At 40.2% G+C, this 22,509-nt stretch overlaps 1 protein-coding gene across 1 annotated transcript in view; it reads left to right on the top strand.

Moving 5' to 3' along the window:
* The window catches only part of COL23A1 (collagen type XXIII alpha 1 chain), a 386,765-nt gene that overhangs the window by 80,322 nt on the left and 283,934 nt on the right, over window positions 1–22,509 (top strand). The window lies entirely within an intron of this gene.

Raw genomic sequence — 22,509 nt, forward strand, 5'->3', positions numbered from 1 at the left:
TGATATTGCTTTCTAACATAATTCTGCAGTGATAAGAGAACAGAATCTGCATATTTTTCAAAACTTCTTAACCATGAAATTTTTGCATCTTATTTTATATCCCTGGGTATATTCCAGTGTCTCCTAGTTTATGGGAACTTGAATAGAATTTGTATCCTACTGTTGTGTGAAAATTGTATAAGTCTTAATTATGTTGAATTGGTTCACAGTGCTTTTCAGGTCTATTATATCCTTCTGCTTCTCTATATATTCATTCTATTAATTTTTGAGTTTGCTATTGAAACTCCAACTAAAAATCTTAATTTATCTACTTAAAAAATAATTGTAATATATAGTGGAATATATATGTAACCTTGTTCTGTATTTTCCAAGCCTCCTGTAAATATGTTATCATAATTAAATAATTTTAAAAAATAAAAATAAAAAATTGATAGGATATAATCAATGTCTGAGATAACATATTTTTTAAAACTTTTTATTTTGTATTGGAATCCAGCCAGTTAGCAATGTTGTGATAGTTTTGGGTGAACAGCAAAGGGACTCAGCCACACATATACATGTATCCATTCTCCCCCAAACTGCTCTCCCATCCAGGCTGCCACATAGCATTGAGCAGGGTTCCAGGTGCAATACAGTAGGTCTTAGTTGGTTATCCATTAAAATATAGTAGTGTCTACATGTCCATCCCAAACTCCCTAACTATCCCTTCCCCACAGCCTTCCCCCTGGCAACCATAAGTTCATTCTGCACACATCTGTGAGTCTGTTTCTGTTTTTAGCGGTCTTTTTTAGAGATCTTTCTTGTCTACTACTGTGTCGCCAGTGCTTAGGAAAGTGTCCAGTGCATAGAAGGTGCCAGTATTTGTTGTTGTTCAGTCACTGAGTCATGTCTGACTCTTTGCGACCCCATGGAGGGCAGGCTTCCCTCTCCTTCACTATCTCCCAGAGTTTACTCAAACTTGTCCATTGATTTGGTGATGCCATCCAATCATCTTATCCTCTGTCAACCCCCTCTCCTCCTGCCCTCAATCTTTCCCAGCATCAGGGTCTTTTCCAGTGTGTCAGCTCTTTGTACCAGGTGTTTGTTGAGTAAATAGCTAATCGATTAGCTATTTACAAATGAACTTATTTTCATTTCTTTTTAGATTCCACATATAAGGGATGTCATACAATATTTCTCCTTTTCTGTTTGACTTACTTCACTTAGTATGACACTCGCTAGGTCCATGCATGTTGCTGCAAATGGCATTATTTCATTCTTTGTAATAGCTGAGTAATATTCCTCTGTGTATATGAATCACATCTTCTTTCTCCATTCCTCTGTTTGTGAACATTTAAAATAAAAGTGAACGTGAAAGTGCTCAGTCAAGTCCAACTCTTTGAGACCTCATGGACTATACAGTCCATGGAATTCTCTAGGCCAGAATACTGAAGTGGGTAGCCTTTCCCTTCTCCAGAGGGTCTTCCCAACCCAGGGATCAAATCCAGGTCTCCCACATTGCAGGCGGATTCTTTACCAGCTGAGCCACAAGGGAAGCCCAAGAATACTGGAATGGGTAGCCAATCCCTTCTCCAGCAGATATTCCCAACCCTGTATTGCAGATGGATTCTTTACCAACTGAGCTATCAGGGAAGCCCTGTGGACATTTAGGTTGCTTCTAAATCTTGGCTATAAACACTGCTTCAGTGAACGTTGGGGTGCACATATCTTTCAGACCATAGTTTTCTCTGGATATATGCCCAAGAGTGGGATTGCAGGGTCATATGGTAGCACTATATTTAGTTTTTTGAAGAACCTCCCTATTGTTCTCCATAGTGGCTGTACCAATTTACATTCCCACCATCAGTGCATGAAGGTTCCCTTCTCTGCACACCCTCTCTAGCATTTATTGTTTGTGGACTTTTTGATGATGGCCATTCTGACTGGTGTGAAGTGATCTCACTGGAGTTTTGATTTGCATTTCTCTAATTGTTAGATTTCTCCCAGCAGTCTTGATTCCATCTTGTGCTTCATCCAGCCTAGCATTTCACATGATGTACTCTGCATATAAGTTAAATAAGCAGGGTGACAATATACAGCTTTGACTTACTCCTTTCCGAATTTTGAACCAGTCCATTGGTCCATGTCTGGTTCTAACTGTTGCTTCTTGACCTGTAAATTATCCTATTAGGTTAGGGTTAGGGTAATGATCCTATTACCATTTTCTTATTTGTATTGGGTTTATTTTTGTAGGCCTTTGCTTTCTCTTATGTTTCCTGCCTACAGAAGTTCCTTTAGCATTTGTTATAAAGCTAGTTTAGTGGTGCTGAATCTCTTTTAACTTTTGCCTACCTATAAAGCTTTTGATTTCTCATCAAATCTGAACAAGAGTCTTGATGGATAGAGTATTCTTGGTTGTAGGTTCTTCCCTTTCATCACTTTAAATATAGCATGCCATTCCCTTCTGACATGTAGTTTCTGTTAAGAAATCAGCTGGTAACCTTATGGGAGTTTGCTTGTATGTTATTTGTCATTTTTCCCTTGTTGCTTTTAATAGTTTATCTTTGTCTTCAATTTTTGTCAGTTTGATTACTGTGCCTCTCGGTGTGTTCCTCCTTAGGTTTATCCTGCCTGGAGCTCTCTGTGCTTCCTGGACTTGGTTGACTGTTTCCTTTCCCATGCTGGGAAGGTTTCAATTATTATCTCTTCAAATATTTTCTTGAGTGCTTTCTCTCTTCTTCTGGGGCCCTGTATTGGGAATGTTGGTGTGTTTCATGTTATCCCAGAGGTCTCTTAGACGATTTTCATTTCTTTTCGTTCTTTTTCTGTATGATCTGTTTTGTGGCAGTGGTTTCCATTTCCATCTGTCTCCCAGGTCACTTATCTGTTCTTCTGTCTCAGTTATTCCGTTAGTTATTCCTCCTAGTGTATTTTTCATCTCTGTTTGTTTGTCATTTAGCTCTTCTAGGTCTTTGGGAAACATTTCTTGCATCTTTCCCATTCTTTTTCCAAGATCATGGATAGTCTTCGCTACCATTATTCTGAATTCTTTTTCTGGAAGGTTGCCTGTCTCCACTTCATTTAGTTGTTTTTCTGGGGTTTTATCTTGTTCCTTCTTTGGAGATGTAATCCTTTGCCTTTTCATTGTGTTTAACTTTCTGTGATTGTGGGTTTGTACTGGTGGCTGCTGGATTGTAGTTCTTCTCACTTTTTCTGTCTGCCCTCTGGTGGAAGAGGCTATCTAAGAGGCTTGTATAAGCTTTCTGCTGGAAGGACTGATGGTCAGAAAAACTAGGTCTTCCTCTGGTGGGCAAGGCTGTGCTTAGTAAAACTTTAATCTCATTGTCTTCTAATAGTGGGGCTGTGCTCCCTCCCTGTTAGTTGTTTGGCCTGAGGTGACCTAGCCCTGGAGTTTACAGGCTCTATGATAGGGCTAATGACATCCTCCAGTAGGGCTCATGCCAGTGGACACATCCCAGAACTTCTGGGACTGCCCTTGACCCTGCAATGAACCGCTGCCACTCCAGCCCTCTGCAGGGACCCGCCAACACTTGCAGGTAGGTTTGGTTCAGTCTCTTATGAGGTCACTTCTCCTTCCCCCTAGGTCCTGATACACACAAGAGTTTTGTGTGCCCTTTAAGAGTGGAGTCTTTGTTTCTTCCTATCTTGTGGCACTCCTGCAGTCAAATCCTGCTGGCCTTCAAAGTCGGATTCCTTGGGAATTCCTAGTCCCCCTTTGCTGGATCCCCAGCTGGCAAGCCTGATGTGGGACTCAGAACCTTTACAACACTGGGAGAACTTCTCTGGTATTATTGCTCTCCTGTCTGTGGGTCACCCACCCAGGGAGTACGGGATTTGATTTTATTGTGACTGTACCCCCTCCTTCCATCTCATTGTGGTTTCTCCTATGTATTTGGCTGTGGCACATCTTTGGTGAGTTCCAGCACCCTCCTGCTGGTGGTAGTTCAACAGCAAATTGCAGTTTCTGGTCTGTCACAGAAGATATGCACATGTCTTTCCACTCTGCCATCTTGAACCAATTTACTAGTGATAACATAAATTCATCATTGCCCTATCCCAGGAACCTTCAAAAATTTTCTCCTCTCATTTAATTTCTCCCTATGAGGAAAGCATAAATATCCCCATTATAGGCTCAGGGAGGAGGCTCAGGAACCTCTCAGGGAGCATGTAGATTGGGGTCACTGTAGATCAGGGGACAATGGGTCACCAGCCTGGATAACTGGGCCCCAGGACTTACCACTACTATCAGCATATGAGGGAAGTGAACTGGGGCTCCCTATGATTGAAGTGCCAGGGAAAGGGTTGGTACATGGGCTAAAAACTTTTCTTTAAGCTTTTCATCCTTTAATGAGTACACATTTCACTGGTAGTATGCAAACAGAGTCTTATTTTAGTGGGGATTGAGGGAAGAATGAATGACAACTCACAGCTACAGGTTATGGATTAACCTCTTTCAAGATGGTAGTTTTCAACCTTGATATCTTTTGCTCTTTAGCTACTGAGAACTTCTTGATGCTGACACTTTGGTTATTAATTATAATGTCACATCACTGTCAGATTCCACATAATGGCATTGTGGATGAACCTACGAAGAAAATTTGAGCTTTAATCTATTCCTAAGTGAATCTTTCTGTCACTATAAGAAGCTCATGTTTTTATTTAATGAAAAGTTGCCAAAATGAAAAATTTTGGAAAAAAATGAGTACAGAAAATTAAACCCATTCTCACCACCTTAAAATACCATTTCTAATTTTTGTTCCTTCCTTTTTCATTCTTATTTGCATATATTAGTTATAATCAATAGCATATGTTATTTTCTATTCCAATTTTCTTACCTAATATTGAATAAACATTTCCCTATGTTTGAATACAGCCTTCCTAATTATTTCAAATGGCTCCATGGTAGTTCATCAAATGGAGATATACCAATTCTCATGACTTTTATATCATGTCCAAGTTTTGCTCTCATTTTTTGCTCTCTTATAAATAAACTCTTGCTTTTGCTTTATTAAAATAAAGGAGTGGATTTTCTGAAAACCTCATTTTGGTCCGTAATATATATTGCCAATATGTTTTCTAAAAAGATTGTGTCATTGTAAACTACAAAGTTTACATTGTAGTGTGTGAGTACCAGTCATAGCACAATCTCTTCACCATTGGGTGTTGTTATTTTTTTTTAAGTTTCCTTTTTAATATCTCAGAACAAAATATAGGCTTATTTACACTCATTTTAAATATTGATAACTATAGCATATTCTGATTACTAACTGTAGGGACTTGAAAGCTGTACTTAGAGCACATTCTTGGTGAAAATGATTATATATTTGAGTCTCTCCTTGTGTAGGGAACCAGATGATGAACAGTAAAGCATGTGGTAGTCATGGTCTTTGCTCTCTAGGAGCTTTCCAGGAGCTGTCTACATCCTCAGTTTCTGAAAAGATATTCAGTTCAATAAGAAAGTTCAATACGAATACATGATGCATGGTTTAAATAGTGGCTCAAGAAGAAAACAGGCAAGCGGTCACTAAGCAGATGATAAGTCATCTTGCTAATGGTCTAGAGATGGGTCATTTAAGGCATTTAGAGGGTAGTTCAGGTTGTAGTGGTCAAAGAAAATATTATGCTTGGGATGGAGTGGGGTATGGTGGGATTATGCTGCACCTTAAATAATGGTTAGTATCATGTGGCCAGAGTAGAAAGGTCAGAGCATTTCAGCAGTGGTCTGAAGGTGGGAAAGTTCAAGGTAAGTAAAGTCCGGGCTGACAGAGGTCTTAAAGGTCACCCAGAGCACCACTTTTCAAAATTCCTTCAGCCATACTCAGCTGAGGGTCTTGTTAAAATGCAGGTTCTGATTCAGTATGTTACAGGGAAGGGCCAATATTGACTCCATGTTGGGTCTGTTTCTTTGACTTTAACCTTTGGTTTTCTTTGTTTTTCTTATTATCATCATTCATAATGGACCTTCCTCAAAGAACCCTGCCCCTCTGCCTAAATGTTAGATGAAAGTGCCTTTGTTCAGCTCTCAGAGAGACAATCTGACCCTACCTACCTGTGAATGGTTGTTGAAAAGAAGAAATTAGCATATCCCCTCCCCAAAGCTTGCCATTCCAGGAGATATTTGCAATATTTATGACCTTTTTACTTGACTTCCTCACCTCCTCCTCCTCCTCTCTGTTCTATAAAAGAACCTGGTATCCAGAACTGGAAAGATAGTTATTTTCAGACACTAGTCTGCCATTTTCTCAGTCAACCAGCTTTCCAAATACAGTTGTATTCCTTGTCTCAACACCTTGTCTCTCAGATTTATTGGCATGTCATGCAACGAGCAGAGTGACCTTGGTCTCAATAACAAGTAGGTTGAGCATGGTGTCGGATTCTGCATGATTCACAAGCTCTCAGGGACTGCTACAGCCCATCCATTGAGCACCAGTGATCTACACCAATCCTTTTCTTTTAAAGATGGAGAAACTGAGTCCAATTGCAACAGGATTATAAACAATTTGAGCTAGAACTCAAGATTTATTTAGGAAATATTAGGATGTAATGTTGGAACTGATTAAGAAAAATAAAGAAGTTATTTATAGCATATGTTCTCAATGCCATGTACTTGACAGACTTTTATCTCACTTTCTCCTCATGACACTTTTACATAATAAATAGTTTGGTTTTTATTTTCCAGAAGGAACACTGAGCTTTTGACAGCCAAAGCAGTTTGCCCAAAGTCAAATTAGTGTCCTTTCAGATCATTCCATCACTATATCCATGACTTTTATTAGCACCTTCACTGCCATCAAAGGTATTAAAGTATTTGTATCAGGCACTGTGACTATTTTACTTTGGCTCCACTTTGATATTTGAAACATAATTTATTTATTTATTTATTTTTTATTGATGTATAGTTGATTTACAATGATGTGTTATTTTCTGGTATAAGCAAAGTGACTCAGATATATATTTTCTTCATATCCTTTTCCATTATGGTTTATTACAGGATATTGAATATAGTTTCCTGTGCTATACAGTAGGATCTTGTTGTTTATCCATTTTGTATATAATAGTTTGTATCTGCCAATCCCAAACTCCCAATCTTTCCCTCCCCTACCTACTTCCCCATTGGCAACCACAAGTCTGTTCTGTGTCTGTGAGACTGTTCTGTGAAACATTTTAAATGCTCCAAGTAACTTTCACTTATGGAAAGATGAAGGAGAGATACTTTTTCCTATTCTTCCTGCTAACAACAACTAAAAGCCTTGGACATTAAATAAGAAACCAACATAAGACAACTGGTATGGTGGAGAGAAGATGGGACCTCAGGACACAATAAATGACAGTGGGGAATTCCCAATAAAAGCCTACTTCTACTAGCCAGAGGAACAGGAAAGTCGTAGCCTTGCAAGAGAGAAAAGTTTAGATAATAACTGCTGGATTCCAGCCAAATGATGTCAGTGGAGGCTCCCTGAGGAGAAGCCCCACCCAGCCAGAATGGGATCAGTAAAAGCTGAATGGGGAGATGAAACTCCCACTCCCAACCCACAAGTACCAAGGAGACTATCCCCACTTCAGGTCTCAACAGAGGGCAGGTGAGGAACCTGGAGTCTACTCCCTCCTGTCAGTAATGAAAAGGTGTCTCTTCTCCTGCTAGAGTCAGAGGAGTCAGCTGAAACAGATGATTTACGTATCTAACTCATGTAGAATGTTTTACATAGAATCTCATAATTCTATGTAAGATTTACATAGATTTACACAGAATCTCATAATATAATACTCAAAATATATGGTTTTCAATTAGCAATGATTCATCATAACAATGGAGCAGGAAATGGCAACCACTGCACTGTTTTTGCCTGGAGAGTCCTGTGGACAGAGGAGCCTGGTAGGCTGCTGTCCATGGGGTCGCATAGAGTCAGACACAACTGAAGCAACTTAGCATGCATGTATGCATTGGAGAAGAAAATGGCAACCCAGTCTAGTATTCTTGCCTGGAGAATCCCAGGGACAGAGGAACCTGGTGGGCTGCCATCTATGGGTTTGCACAGAGTCGGACATGACTGAAACGACTTAGCAGCAGCAGCAGCATAACAAAACCAGGAAAATTATAACATGAACAGAAAAAGGCAATCAGTGCTCACAAGTGTCAAGATGGCAGAGATATTAGAATTATCTGCAATGACTACTAAAGCAGCCATCATAAAAATGCTTCAGTGAGCAGTTATGCTTGAAACAAAGGAAAAAAATACAGTTTCAAAAAATATATATAGAAGAGATAAAGAAAAACAAAATGGAGATTTTAGAACTGAAGAATCAGAAACCAAAATAAAAAACTCAGTAGATGGTATCAGCAGCAGGATGGGGATAACAGAAGAAAGAATCAGTGAACAGGGAGACAGAGTAATAGAAAGTACACAATCTAAACATCAGAAAAAACAGAGCAAAACAAAAGTGAACAGAGCTTTAAGGACTTGTGAAATTACCACAAAAGATCTATCATTTGTGTTTTTGGAGTCCCTGAAGGAGAAGGGAAAGAGGGCAAGTTGAAAAGTACTCAAAGAAATAATGCCTGAAAACTTCCAAATTTGGCAAAAGACATAAACCCACAGTTTCAAGAAACTAAGAAAATCCCAAATAGGATAAACCCATAGAAATCCACATCAAGACACAAGTCAAATTTCTGAAATCTCATGAAAGAAACAATCTTGAAAGCAATCAGGGAGAAGCAACACCTTACCTAAAGAAAGAATACAATTTGAATGACAGTATATTTCTCATCAGAAACCATGGAGGCTAGAAGGAGGTGGCATAATAATTTTCAAGTGCTGAAATAAAAGCATTGTTTTAACCCAGAACCTGTGAAGGGGAATCAAGATGTTCTCAGATGAAATGAAAACTAAGACAGTTTGTCACCAGCAGACCTACCCTAAATGTATAGCTAAAGGAAAATTTCTTTAAGGAAAGAAAGGAAATATTAAAAGAAGGAATCTTGGAACATCAGGAAAGAAGACCAACAGAATCGGTAAAAATATTTTTCTTCTCCTGTTGTATTTTCTAAGTGTGATAGTTGAAACAAAAATACTACACTGTTTGATGTGGTTTTAAATGTATGTAGAGGAAATAGTTAAGGTAATTATAAGTTCAGGAGGGTAAAGGAACTTTACAGGATATAAGGTTTCTATCTATATGTCATCAAACTGGTTAAATGATAACTCTGATAAGTTATGTTTGTATGATGTCATACCTAGAACAACCACTAAAAAAACTATACAAATTGATATATCAAAACCAGTAGACATATATCAAAATGGAATTCCAACATAACCCAAAAGAAGACAGGAAAAGTAAAACAGAGGAATTAAAATTAAAAGTACACACTTAAGCCCTAACATAAGTAATTACATTAGATATAAATGTAAATATTCTAAATACACCAACTAAAAGAGATTATCAGAGTGGATTAAAAAAAAGTATGATCCAAATCTAAGCTACCTACATAAATTCTCCTAAAATATATGAGGATAGGTAGATTGAAAGCAAAGGATGGGAAAATGTATGTCATGTAAACATTGATCAAAAGAAAGCATTAACTATATTAATATTAGATTAAGTTCCAAAGGAAATTATCAGAGACAAAGAGAGACATTATATAATGATAAAAGGGTTTATCCACCAAAAAGAGACAAAAATCCTGAATATATATTCTCCAAAGACTAGAGCTAGTTTTTTTGAAGCAAAAACTAAGAGCTGAAAGGAGAAATAGACCAATCTACATTTACTGTTGTAGAGGGGTAGTGTGAGGAAGATCCTTATGATGACAAAACATTTCTGTATTTTGAGTGCAGTGATAGCAACACTAATCCACATCTGTGACTTAAAAAAAAGTGTAAACACACAGTGCAGCAATGTCAACTTCTTGGTTTTGATATTGCACTATAGTTAACAGTAAAAAGCTTCACTCATAGCTGTCGGTAAAGAGTTTGCCTGCAATGCAGGAGACCCGGGTTCGTTCCCTGGGTCGGGAAGATTCTCCTGGAGAAGGAAATGGCAACCCACTCCAGTATTCTTGCTTGGAGAATCCCATGGACAGAGGAGCCTGGAAGACTATAATCTATGGGGTTGCAAGAATCGGACATGACTGAGCAACTCACCACACACACAGTCAAAGGCTTTAGGGTAGTCAGTGAAGCAGAAGTAAATGCTTTATGGGCTTCCCTGATAGCTCAGTTTGTAAAGAACATTCCTGAAATGCAGGAGACCCTGGTTTGATTCCTGGGTCAGGAAGATCTGCTGGAGAAGGGATAGGTTACCCACTCCAGTATTCTTGGACTTCAGAAACCAAAGTGACAAGGTAACCTGCAGGACTGTGGAGGTAAGTGGAGACCTCAGGATAAAATGCAAATAAATGCTGGTTAAGGCTGTACTTGGCAATGGAGCATTGCCTGTGAGGACATGTTGCAGACTCTGATGGTCACGGACAGTGTTCCCCAACTTGCATCTGGGGAGGCTCCTATACTACCACCAACTCATTTGCATGCTGTTATCTGATTTCTGACATCACCTGGCTGACAGTTGTCCAAGTGAGATTCCCAGCCCTTCCTCAAGATCTAGAACTCAGCGTTCTAGTTTGGAAGTTGGGTTTGTTCTGATGATGGATGTCAGCCCACAGATGACCTTTCTTTAGTTAAAGCTACAAAAGAGGCTGACTGCTACCTTTCCTTAGGACCTCCCCGCATGATTTTCTCTTTCCTGGAAAGTCTTTCCTTATCCCTCTAGTAACTAAGCCTCAGGCATCAGGCCTCCTCTGTCTCTCTGGCAAGCTTAATGTAAATGAGAACCCAATTCAAACTTGCCTAGTCAGAAAAAGACTTTCTTTCAGCCCACTTAACTGAAATCCCGTGTCCAAGAGACAATGTTGAGACTCTGTCCTTCACCTGTTAGCTCTGATTTCTTCACATTCTCCCTTGCCACGTGTTGGCCCCTGGTGGTTCCAGGCATACATTCAATGAGATTGACATTCTGGTGGAAACTGAAAGAGCCTCTTTTCTAGCTCCTGGTGAGCTCCAGGACTGACCCTCATTGGTTGTGCTGGATCTTGTGCCTATTCTCGAGTCAATCATTTAGACCCTGGGAGGTCAGGCCTGGGTCATGTGCAAACCTGGGGGACAGGGGTTGTTGCAACTTCTTGTGTTGAGAAAGGAAGGCTGGGTTGTGGTTTCCATAGGAAAGAGGTGGGTAGGATGGGCAAACCAGCTATCATGGACAGCCTCTCTGATCTCCAAGCATAGCTAGTAAGCCTCTCTACTGTGATCCAGTAACACTTGTTCTTATACCTCTGGTAGCACTCAATGCATTAGGCAGCTAAAAATTTACATTTCTCTATCTCCTTCCAGGCAGTGAACTTTTAAAGCCCTGGGCTAAAAGTAATTAAAACAGAATAGAACAACAGCAGCAGCAAACATTGATTGACTGTTCACTATGTGCTAGGCTCTGTGTGGGTATTTTAAATCATGTTAACTCATTTTGAACTGTGAGCTAGATACTACTATTATTCCCATTTTACAGATGAGGAGCCTGAGGTTTGGAATATTAAGTGACCCTCTCACTGATGAGAGACAGAGGGTTCAAAATGCTGCCTTTTAAAAAGAATGAAGTCATATATGAACAAGGCTATAATTTGCAGCACCGTTTGCAAAGCTGAAGGTGGGGAATCTCCCAAGAATTCACCCAGAGGGAACTGACTGGACAAACTGTGGTACATCTGCACAGTGGTGTAGTGTGGAGCTGTGAGAGGTAATAAGGAGGGTCTGTATCACTGTGAAGTTATTGTCAGGATACATTGCTAACTGACCAGGAAAAGACAGGATATAGAACTGTGTATCGGAGAAGGCAATGGCACCCCACTCCAGTACTCTTGTCTGGAAAACCCCATGGACGGAGGAGCCTGGAAGGCTGTAGTCCACGGGGTCTCTGAGGGTCAGAAACGGCTGAGCGACTTCACTTTCACTTTTTACTTTCATGCATTGGAGAAGGAAATGGCAAGCCACTCCAGTGTTCTTGCCTGGAGAATCCCAGGGACGGGGGAGCCTGGTGGGCTGCCGTCTATGGGGTCGCACAGAGTCGGACACGACTGAAGTGACTTAGCAGAACTGTGTATATAGTATGCTGCCTTTCATATAAGCAAAAGGGAGATAAATATGTATATGGGCTTCCCTGGTAGCTCACCTTATAAAGAATTCATCTGCAATGCAGGAGACCTTGGTTTGATTCCTGGGTCGGGAAGAGAAGGGATAGGCTACCCATCCCAGTATTCTTGGGTTTCCCTGGTGGCTCAGATGGTAAAGAATCTGTCTACATTACGGGAGACCTGGATTTGATCACCTGGTTTGGGAAAATCCCCTGGAGGAGGGCATGGCAACCCACCCCAGTATTCTTGCCTGGAGAATCCCCATGGACAGAGGAGCCTGGGGGGCTACAGTCCATTGGATTGCAACGAGTTGGACATGACTGGGTGACACACACACAGTCCAGCACACACACACACAGACACACACACATATACATATATATAAACATGTATACACACACATATATACACATATATACATATTTGCTTATATTTTGAAATATAAGCAATAGAAGAACAACCCACAGTTTTACAAACCAAGCAAGGTACGATGCTTCATAAGTTGGCTTTGGAGCCGTGTAAACATTTTACATAACTAAAAACTAAATGAAACCAAAAGAGAATGAAAACCATCTCTTAACTTCAAAAACACGTTGAAACAAATGATCCTGATAGCATAACTTCACAGAGAATTGTTTCAAGTGACTTCTAAACACAGTAATTTGTGTATTACCAGTGGGACAAAGAGACAAAAAGAACCACAAACACTTACACAAAACCTGCATTCCATGTCTTGCTGTTGGTAATAAAAAATGGTATTGTTTTTTGAAGCTATTATCTATACAAATATACATATTTTAACCTTAAGTAATTATATTAAGGTCTTGGGGAACAAGGCTTTTGTTGTAAGAGAAGGGATACAAATACAAAATCTTGGAAATTAACGAAAGTCTTGTTGTCATAATAAGATTTAGAAACAGCAGTATGAAGTACTTTCTGTATTCCACAAGTAATTGTGTTAATGTCTTCAGGAGCAGCTGTAGCCCCAGACAAGGCCTCCTGCCTGAGTCAGACCTTCCTTCCAGCTGAGCCTCCATTTCTCCCACAGGCCTAGGCATTTATCGTCATTCATGATTGTTTGGGCCAATGTTCACTGGATGGACGGGAGTGAAAATTTCCATGGTTTCTGTGGCTCTAAAGTCTGTTTGGAGGACATGCCGTGGGTCCCTTGCATTTCCTGATCAAGTCCCATGAATATAGGCACCAGCTGCTCATCATGTGCGCAGGCTGCAGCAGTGTGGGGCACCCAGGAACCTGTGGCCTCAAAGAGCTGTCAGTCATTTGAGCAGGCTGGAAACCACCCTCACCAAGGACTGGAAATACACCCAGGCTGAGCCTTGACTGCCAGGACAGGCTTCGGCTCTGAGGAGTGGCAGGGTAATTCAGACCTGGTCAAGAAATTGTTGCTGTTTTCTTTATCTTTCTTTATTTACTTGTTCAATCCGACTTCTCAAATCCTTCAGCAGATCTGGCTTCACAGGTGCTTCACAGGCTCTGGGTGCAGTGCTCATGGGTATGTCCCATCAGAAGCCTCATTCAGGGTCTGAAGGCCCTGGCAGCCATGGATTTGACGGGCTGGCTTACCTGTGGTTCCTCAGCACCATGGAGACTTAGTATAGGGTCACAGCCTGCCAGGCTTCCTGGCCTCATGTATTCTTCTCTCAGCAGGTGCCCATGCCCTTGTTGGCAGACTCAGTCTGGCACAGATCCTTCTATGGATCTCATGCCAATGACTGGACACCCCATCCCTGAGTCCTGGCCCCACCCTGAGCCCCACTCTGGTTGTATCATGACACTCCTGGGCCTCAGTCACTGCTTAGATCATCTGCTGACTACCCTAATGTTATATGTTGACCTGTGTCCTCCTTTGGGATTAACATGTTGAAATCTGAATCCTCAGACCCATAAATGGGACCTTATTTAGAAATAGAGCCTTTGTAGGTGATCAAGATGAGGTCATTAGGGTGGGCCCTAATCCTGTATGCCTATGTCCTTATAAAAGGGGAGAAATCTGGACTCACACACACACACACACACACACACACACGCAGGGAGAACACCATGTGAAGGTGAAGGCAGAGATCGAGGTAACTTATCTACAAGCCGAGAAGTACCAAACACTGCAGCTGACCCCCAGAAGCTGGGAGGGAAGCACAGGACAGAGTCAACTCACAGAAGGACCCACCCCTGCTAACAGGGTGATCTTGGACTTTCAGCCTCCAGGACTCTGAGAAGACATTTTTTGTTGTTTAAGCCACCCAGTCAGTGGTACTTTGTTATGACAGCCCCAGAAAGTGAATAAACTTAGTAAGGAGGTCACCAAATGGTGGCCATTACATATTCATGAGGCCTGCTTCTTGTTTTAGAAAACTTTGAGCCAACACTTATAAATCTGTACATATCACATAACATTCAGTCTCCCTTGAAAGATCAGAGCAACTCTGGCCATTCTGACTCCAAAAATCAGAAAAAAATCTGTCAACTCTAGGCCATTCCTGCTTAGTCACAGGTCCCTGGACGGAGTCCCCGTTGGTCAGCCATAGATCCTACAGCCAACTCAGTGCGTGTTGACGCACATGTGTAATATAGACAAGGCGTTTCAGCCCATCCCCTGGACGCCTTTGCTTCACTCAGCAGATGACTGGCCTGGCCCCCATCTGAGTTTCTGATCTTTGCTCCGGTACCTCCAGGACAGGGACTGCAGCTTCTTTTCCCACCCCCGCCCCCAGTCCACTTCTCCTACAGCAGCTGTCACCGCCACCCACTGAGATTCCAGCCTATTGCCTATGCCCGCACCCCCTAACCCTGTACTTTTCGCTCCATCTGGGAGGCAACCCTTCTCTCTGCATGGACCCCGCCCAGTGCTGTCCCCATCCTCCCGGCTCCTGTGTCCCTGCTGCTCCTGGGAGCTGCCCCACCACGGGTAGCCTATTGGCTTACAGGTCAGCGCTCATGACCCACACCACTGTGGGTGGTCATGTGGGCCTACTGTTTCCCAGACGCAACAGTTGGTCCTTTCACCAAAGGGGGATTTTTATAAATTATTTTAAAACTCAAGAGTAGTAAACTGACCTGTCTGTCCAACTTAGCCATTTCTCTTACACTTTTACTCTTCCTGCTCCAACCCAAAACTATCTGAAGGGAGGGATAGGATAGGAAGTTGTAGAATACATAAATCAAAGAAAAATATGAATCATTTTATCCTTCCAATGAAAAGATTCTAGGTATCAAGTATATAATCAGCACTCCAGTCAGTATCATCCTGAAATGTCTTTCCTGAGATGAGATGTTTTATTTTTTTATCTTTTCAACTATAATATTTGATTGCATGCAAATGACAGTGTCTGCATTATAAAGCATAATTATAAAGCATAATAATATAATGAACACCTGAGAACCTGTTTCCTACATCAAGAGTCAGAGCACAAAGGAGCAACTCTGGCCATTCTGACTCTAAAAATCAGAAAAAAAATCCCTCTAACCTAGCCCATTCCTGCCCAGCCTACCTCAAGCAGTTGTTATCCTGAATTTTACCATTCCCTGTTCCCTTCTTCTGAACTCCTAATTTTGGAAATAATTTCACATTTCCAGAAAATTTAAGAAAGTAAAAAGAGTACAAAAAATACCATTAGCCTGTACCCTTGATTCACCTATCATTAACTACCCTGTTTTCTTTATCCTTTGATCTCATTCTCTTTATCCTTACCTCTCCCCTCTCCCAACACACACACACACACAGTTTTGGGGGGAACCACTTGAGACTATCACATTATGTCACTTCTAAATACTTCAGTGTGTATTTGTTTTCCAACAGTAAGAATATTCTATTACTTAAACATCGCAGTTTTATTAACCTCATAGCATTTTTTGCCTCCAGTACTAGATGTACAATAGCTATGTCTTCTCAGCATTGTTTAAACAGCAAACATTTCCGCAGACTTTCTTTTGTTACTGTGGACCATGTTGCTGGGAACATCCCTGCACATCTGTTGGCACATGTGAGAATTTCTTTAGACTTTACCTAGAAGTAGAGTTGCTAGATCATCAACTGTGGAATGTTCAACTTTTCAAGATAATTTCAAGTTGTTTTCCGAAGTGGATGTGGTCACTGATCCTGTACTAGCAATGAATAAGAGTTCCTGTAGACTTTTTAATTTTTTGGTCATATAGTGTATACAGTGTGTGTGAATTATAGTCTTGTGATGGTTTTAATTAGCACTTTTCTGATTACTAATGGTGTTGATCATTTTTTCATATTTTTTGAGCATGGGTGTGCCATTTCCTGTGAAATAGCAACAATACCACCGCTTGTTTACAACTTCCAAAGAACAACAAAAAGCCCTGGGCCTTATATATTAAACAATTCCAAAGAAAATGTAAGAGAGACTATTTTAAGCAAATACATAATTTAATCATAAAACAGCCTAATGAAATAGGTGCTATTTTCTATAACATAGGTATTTAGAATAGGTATTCTCTTTTCTGGGCTTTCCTGGTGGCTCAGGGGTAAAAAAATCTGCCTGCAGTGTAGGACATACAGGAGACGCTGGTTCAATTCCTGGGTCAGGAAGATCCCCTGGAGGAGGGAATGGCAACCCACTCCAGTATTCTTGCCTGGAGGAACCCATGGACAGAGGACCTTGGCGAGCTACAGTCCACGAGGTCACAAAGAGTCGGACATGACCGAAGCAACTGAACACGCAGGCATTTTCTTTTCTCTTCGTGTATTTTTGCCCATTTTCCCATCAGGTTCTTTGTTTTATAATCCTTGATTCCTTTTACACTTCTGTTTTAGCTGACTTCCTCTGACACCGCCCGGGCAGGGGAAGGGGAGTAAAGGCAAAAGACAGGCACCCCCCTCCTCTGCCTCTCTTGACCCACCAAGGGTCTCCCTGTGACTGCTGGGCTCAGTGGGAGTTCCAATACCCAATGTGGGTTCCAACAGTACCCTGGTGGGGCTCGTTACTGACCTGTTAGGGGGAGTGTCCTGAGTCCCTTCTTGGTAGACATAGCCTTTTGAGGCTTGAATCTAGGCTCCGCACTCAGCCCTCAACGGCAGAACGGCAGGGGTGAGAGCAGAGTCGGTTTTTCCTGTGTGGTTTGGCTGAAGTAGAGAGGAGTTATCTAAAAGTCTTGACAGGATGCCCCTTTCCTGGTCCTTTGGCTGCAGAGAGCAAGTTTCTATCTGAGGCTCTTTTGACCTGTGCCCCTTGGTGTTTCCAAATTGCTGGCAGCTCCAGTTCCAAGTCTGGGGATCTATGAGACAAAAAGAAAACTCACCACCATGTCGTTCCTTGGGTCTCGAGATGCCTCACTGGTCTTCTTCTTCTTTTCACTGTTAGAGACTTCTTGTGTTTTCTCTAGAACTGTTTTATATATAAGGCCCAGGGCTTTTTGTTGTTCTTTGTGGAAGAAATAGTAAAAACCATATCCACTCCAACTTCGTGGAAGTAGAATCCTTATTACCTTGCAAGAGTTCTTTATGTATTCTGAATACTGATTCTTAGTCGAGAAGTTTGACACTCCTTGTATATTGAAAATATTTTCTCAGTTTGTGGCCTTTTAAAAACATTTCTTTATGATCCTATTGGCATCTGTTTTGTCAGATGTCCTTGATTTCACTGTAATTTCGCTTATCAATCTTTTCTATCTTTGTTGTTTTTAGGTTAGTATTTTGTTTCTTGTTTAAGAAATAACACTTATCCCAAATTTAGAAAGATAATCTTTCAGAGTGCCTTATAAACTTTTTAATGTTTTTATTTCTCATTTAAACTCTTAATCCACCTGGAATTGATTTTGGTATATGTATGTTTTGGGGTAAGGACCCAATTTCATGTTTCTAAACAGCCTCATTGAAGTATAAATTGACGTACAATAAAGAAAGCATATTTAAAGTGCACATTTGAATAAGTTTTTATATATATGCATGAACACTGTGAAACCATCTCCACAATGAAGAAAATGAACATATCCATCACTCCAGAAGTTTTTTCCTGCCTCTTTATAATCCTTTCTCCCTCTACCTTCCCATCTTTCCTCTAGCCCTAGGCAATTTCTGATTAGCTTTCTTTTACTCTAAATTAGAATGAATTTGTGAGGTTTCTATATAAATGTAGCCATACAGTCCATACTATTTTTGTTTGGTTTGGTTTCTTTCATTCAGTATAATTATCTTTTTCTAATGTCAAAAGTTCTTTTTTTATTGATGAGTACTATTCTATTGTATATCTGTAACACAGTTTGTTTATCCATCCACTTGTTGATGGACATTTAGTTTTTTCCTATTCTGAGACTGTTTCAAATGTGAACATTTGTATACAAGCCTTTCTATCGAATATGCTTTCCTTTCTGTAAGGTATAAGTATCTTGGAGTAGCACAGCTAGTTATATGAAAGAAATATGATTAACTTTTTAAGAAACTACAAAACTGTTTTCCAAAGTTTTACGTTTCTACCAGCAATGTATGAAAGTTCCATTTGCTCCACTCTTTTCTCATTTTAGCCACTCTAACAGTGGTATAGTGATATCCCATTGTTATTTTAGTTTGCATTTCCCTAATGACTAATGATATTGAACATCTTTCTATGTACTTTTATATAATTTTCACTTAAATCAATATTTAATGTTATTAAATCTGTTCCAGTATTGTTTATTGTTCAGAATGTGTTCTGGTTTCTTTTTGTTTTGCTTGAAGTTAATATTTGCTTGGGGTTTGTATTTGCTTCATTTGTGTGTGTGTTTATTGCTAATTCTTCCCACATTGTTATCCAGTGGCATTCCCTTTTTGTCTTATTCTTTGTCTTTGTCTTTTTTCTCTTATTTCATTGCTTTGGTGGAGCATATCCTCCAGGACTTTCCTCAGGTTAAATAGTGGTATGGTGGTGAGAAGCATAATGATGGACACATCTCATAACACTGTTCCAATCTGGACTGATTGCCCTTTATGTTTGGTAACTCTCATTATCCCAGATGCTTTGTCTTTAATTTGGAGAGTTACTTATTTTTTTCTATATTACATTTTCTATTTTCTGTATCTCATGTCTATACCTTTCTTAATTTACCTTCTTATTTTGGTGGAGATACTCCTTGGAAGAAAAGTTATGACCAACCTAGATAGTATATTCAAAAGCAGAGACATTACTTTGCCGACTAAGTTCCATCTAGTCAAGGCTATGGTTTTTCCTGTGGTCATGTATGGATGTGAGAGTTGGACTGTGAAGAAGGCTGAGCGCCGAAGAGTTGATGCTTTTGAACTGTGGTGTTGGAGAAGGCTCTTGAGAGTCCCTTGGACTGCAAGGAGATCCAACCAGTCCATTCTGAAGGAGATCAACCCTGGGGTTTCTTTGGAAGGAATGATGCTGAAGCTGAAGCTCCACTACTTTGGCCACCTCATGCGAAGAGTTGACTCATTGGAAAAGACTCTGATGCTGGGAGGGATTGGGGGCAGAAGAAGGGGACGACCGAGGATGAGATGGCTGGATGGCATTACGGACTCAATGGACGTGAGTCTGAGTGAACTCCGGAGGATGGTGATGGACAGGGAGGCCTGGCGTGCTGCGATTCATGGGGTCGCAAAGAGTCGGACATGACTGAGCGACTGAACTGAACTGAACTGAACCTTCATTTTTAAAATAAGTAAAAATATTTGACATCTCTTATGTCTGCAAATATTATTTTATTTTGACATTTCATGGATAATTTGACTGGGTATAGAATTCTAGATTAGAAAGCATATGCCTTCAGAATTTTTAATGAATCACTCCATACCTTCTTGCTTTCAGTGTTTTTGAGAAATTTAAACTTGCGTGGTTTTCTCTCTTTCCTCGGTGTTCTAAAAGGACTTATTAATGCTGGGTACTTAGTGGACTGGAAATTTGTATTCTTTGGTTCTGGGATTTTATTTTATTTCAGAGGATGACTTCCTCTTCCCCTTGTTTCTCTCTCGCTCAGTTTTTTTTCTTGAACTCTTATTATTTGGATGTTAGACTGCCTTCTAAATTGCTTATCTTTAACTATTCTACTTTCAACATCTTTTTATTTTTGCTTTATTTTCTAGGATGTCAACTCTATCTTTCAACACTTTTAATGAGTTTTTTTAATTGTCAATTTAAATGTCTTTAAAAAAAAACTTTTACTGGAATATAATTCCATTACAATATTGTTAGTTTCTGCTGTACAGTGTTGTGAATCAGCCATATGTATACATGCTTCCCACTCTTGAGCCTCCCTCCTTCCCCCCATTCCACCCATCTAGGTCATCAGAAAGCACTAAGCTGACCTCCCTGTGCTCTGCAGCAGCTTTTCACTACCTGTCTTACAAATGATAGTGTATATATGTGTCAGTGCTACTCTCTCAATTTGTCCCCCCCTCCCTCTCCTGCTGTGTCTACAAGTCCCTTCTCTACATCCACACCTCTATTCCTGCCCTGCAAATAGGCTCATTGGTACCATTTTTCTAGATTCCATATATATGTAATAACATAGGGTATTTGTTTTTCTTTTTCTGACTCATTTCACTCTGTATGACAGGCTCTAGGTTCACCCACATCAACTGACTCAATTTCATTCCTTTTTTATGGCTGAATAATATTCCATTGTATCTTCTTTATCCATTCATCTGTTGATGACATCTAGGCATCTTCTATGTCCCAGCTATTGTAAACAGTGCTGCTATGAACATTGGGGTACAAATGCCTTTTTGAGGTATGATTTTCTCAGGGTATATGCACAGTAGTGGGATTGCTGGGTCATATGGTAGTTTTATTCCTAGTTTTTAAAGGAATCTCCATACTGTTCTCCATAGTGGCTCTACCAAGTGACATTCCCACCAACAGTGTAAGAAGGTTCCCTTTTCTCCACACCTTCTCCAGCATTTGTTGTTGTAGATTTTTTGATAATGGCCATTCTGGCCAGTGTGAAGTGATACCTCACTGTAGTTTTGATTTGCATTTCTCTGATAAATAGTGATGTTGAGCATCTTTTCATGTGCCTCTTAGCCATGTGTATATCTTTTTTGGAGAGATGTCTATTTAGATCATCTGCCCATTTTTGATTGGGTTATTTGGTTTTCTGATATTGAGCTCCATAAGCTGCTTATATATTTTGGAGATTAATCAAAGAGCGTTTTCCTCTAAGAGTTTTATATCCTCTTACATTTAGGTCTTTAATCCATTTTGAGTTTTTTTTTTACTTTCTTATTTATTTATTTATTTATTTATTTTTAATTTTTACTTTACAATTCTGTATTGGTTTTGGCATAGATTGACATGACATATTTTTGTGTCTGGTGTTAGGTAGTGCCCTAATTCATTTGTTTTAATTCTATTTATGCTTTTAATTTTAAAAAGCTCTTTTTGTTATAAACAGTTTAATTTTCAAATAGATTTTAGCTTATAGAAAAATTGCAAAGATAGTATAGAGAGTTCCCGTATACCCCACACATAGTTTCCCCTATTTTAACATCTTACATTACAATGGTACATTTGTTCACTTAATGAACCAATACTGATACATTATTGTTAATTAAATTCCAAACTTTATTCACATTTCCTTAGTTTTTACCTAATGTCCTTTTTCTGTTACAGTATCCCATGCAGGATACCATATTACAGGGGTCTGCAATCCCTAGACCAAGGACCGGTACCTATTAGGAACCGGGCCACAGAGCAGGAGGTGTGCGGTCGGTTACTGAGCAAAGTTTCATCTGTATTGACAGCCACTTCCCATCACTCGCATTACACCTGAGCTCCACCTCCTGTCAGGTCAGCGGCGGGATTAGATTCTCTTAGGAGTGGGAACTCTACTGTGAACTGCACATGTGAGGGATCTCGGTTGCATGCTCCTAATGAGAATTTAATGCCTGGCGACCTGAGGTAGAGCTGAGGAGACGATGCAGCCTAGGGAGTGGCTGCAAATACAGATTATCCTTAGCAGAGAGGTTTGATTGCACATAGACCATTATAAATCAGTCACTTGCAGACTCATACCAAAACCCGGTCAGTGAGTGGCAAGTAGCAATTAAGCTGCAACCAGAGGCAGGCTTTGTAGTGGCAAGTGAGTTGATGTACTTCAATTGTACAGGCATCTGGTAGAGGTGCACAGGTGTCAGAATCTGACACTTTCTTTGGTCCATGCAACTTCCACCCATTATTTTATTTACCTCTTCTATCTGTGCCTCTGTCCCACACAACGTACTTGTCTTGGTCACAGTACTGGTAAGCCCACAGGTTAACCCTAGACAGAATGAGGAAGAAATAAATGTCACTGGGGAGCTTCTTTGGAAAGGGGGTAAGACCCAGTGAGACAGCAGAAGACTCCCCAAGACTGCCAATAAA

This window comes from Oryx dammah, unplaced genomic scaffold, assembly GCF_014754425.2.
Source record: "Oryx dammah isolate SB20612 unplaced genomic scaffold, SCBI_Odam_1.1 HiC_scaffold_5, whole genome shotgun sequence".
NCBI lineage: Eukaryota > Metazoa > Chordata > Mammalia > Artiodactyla > Bovidae > Oryx > Oryx dammah.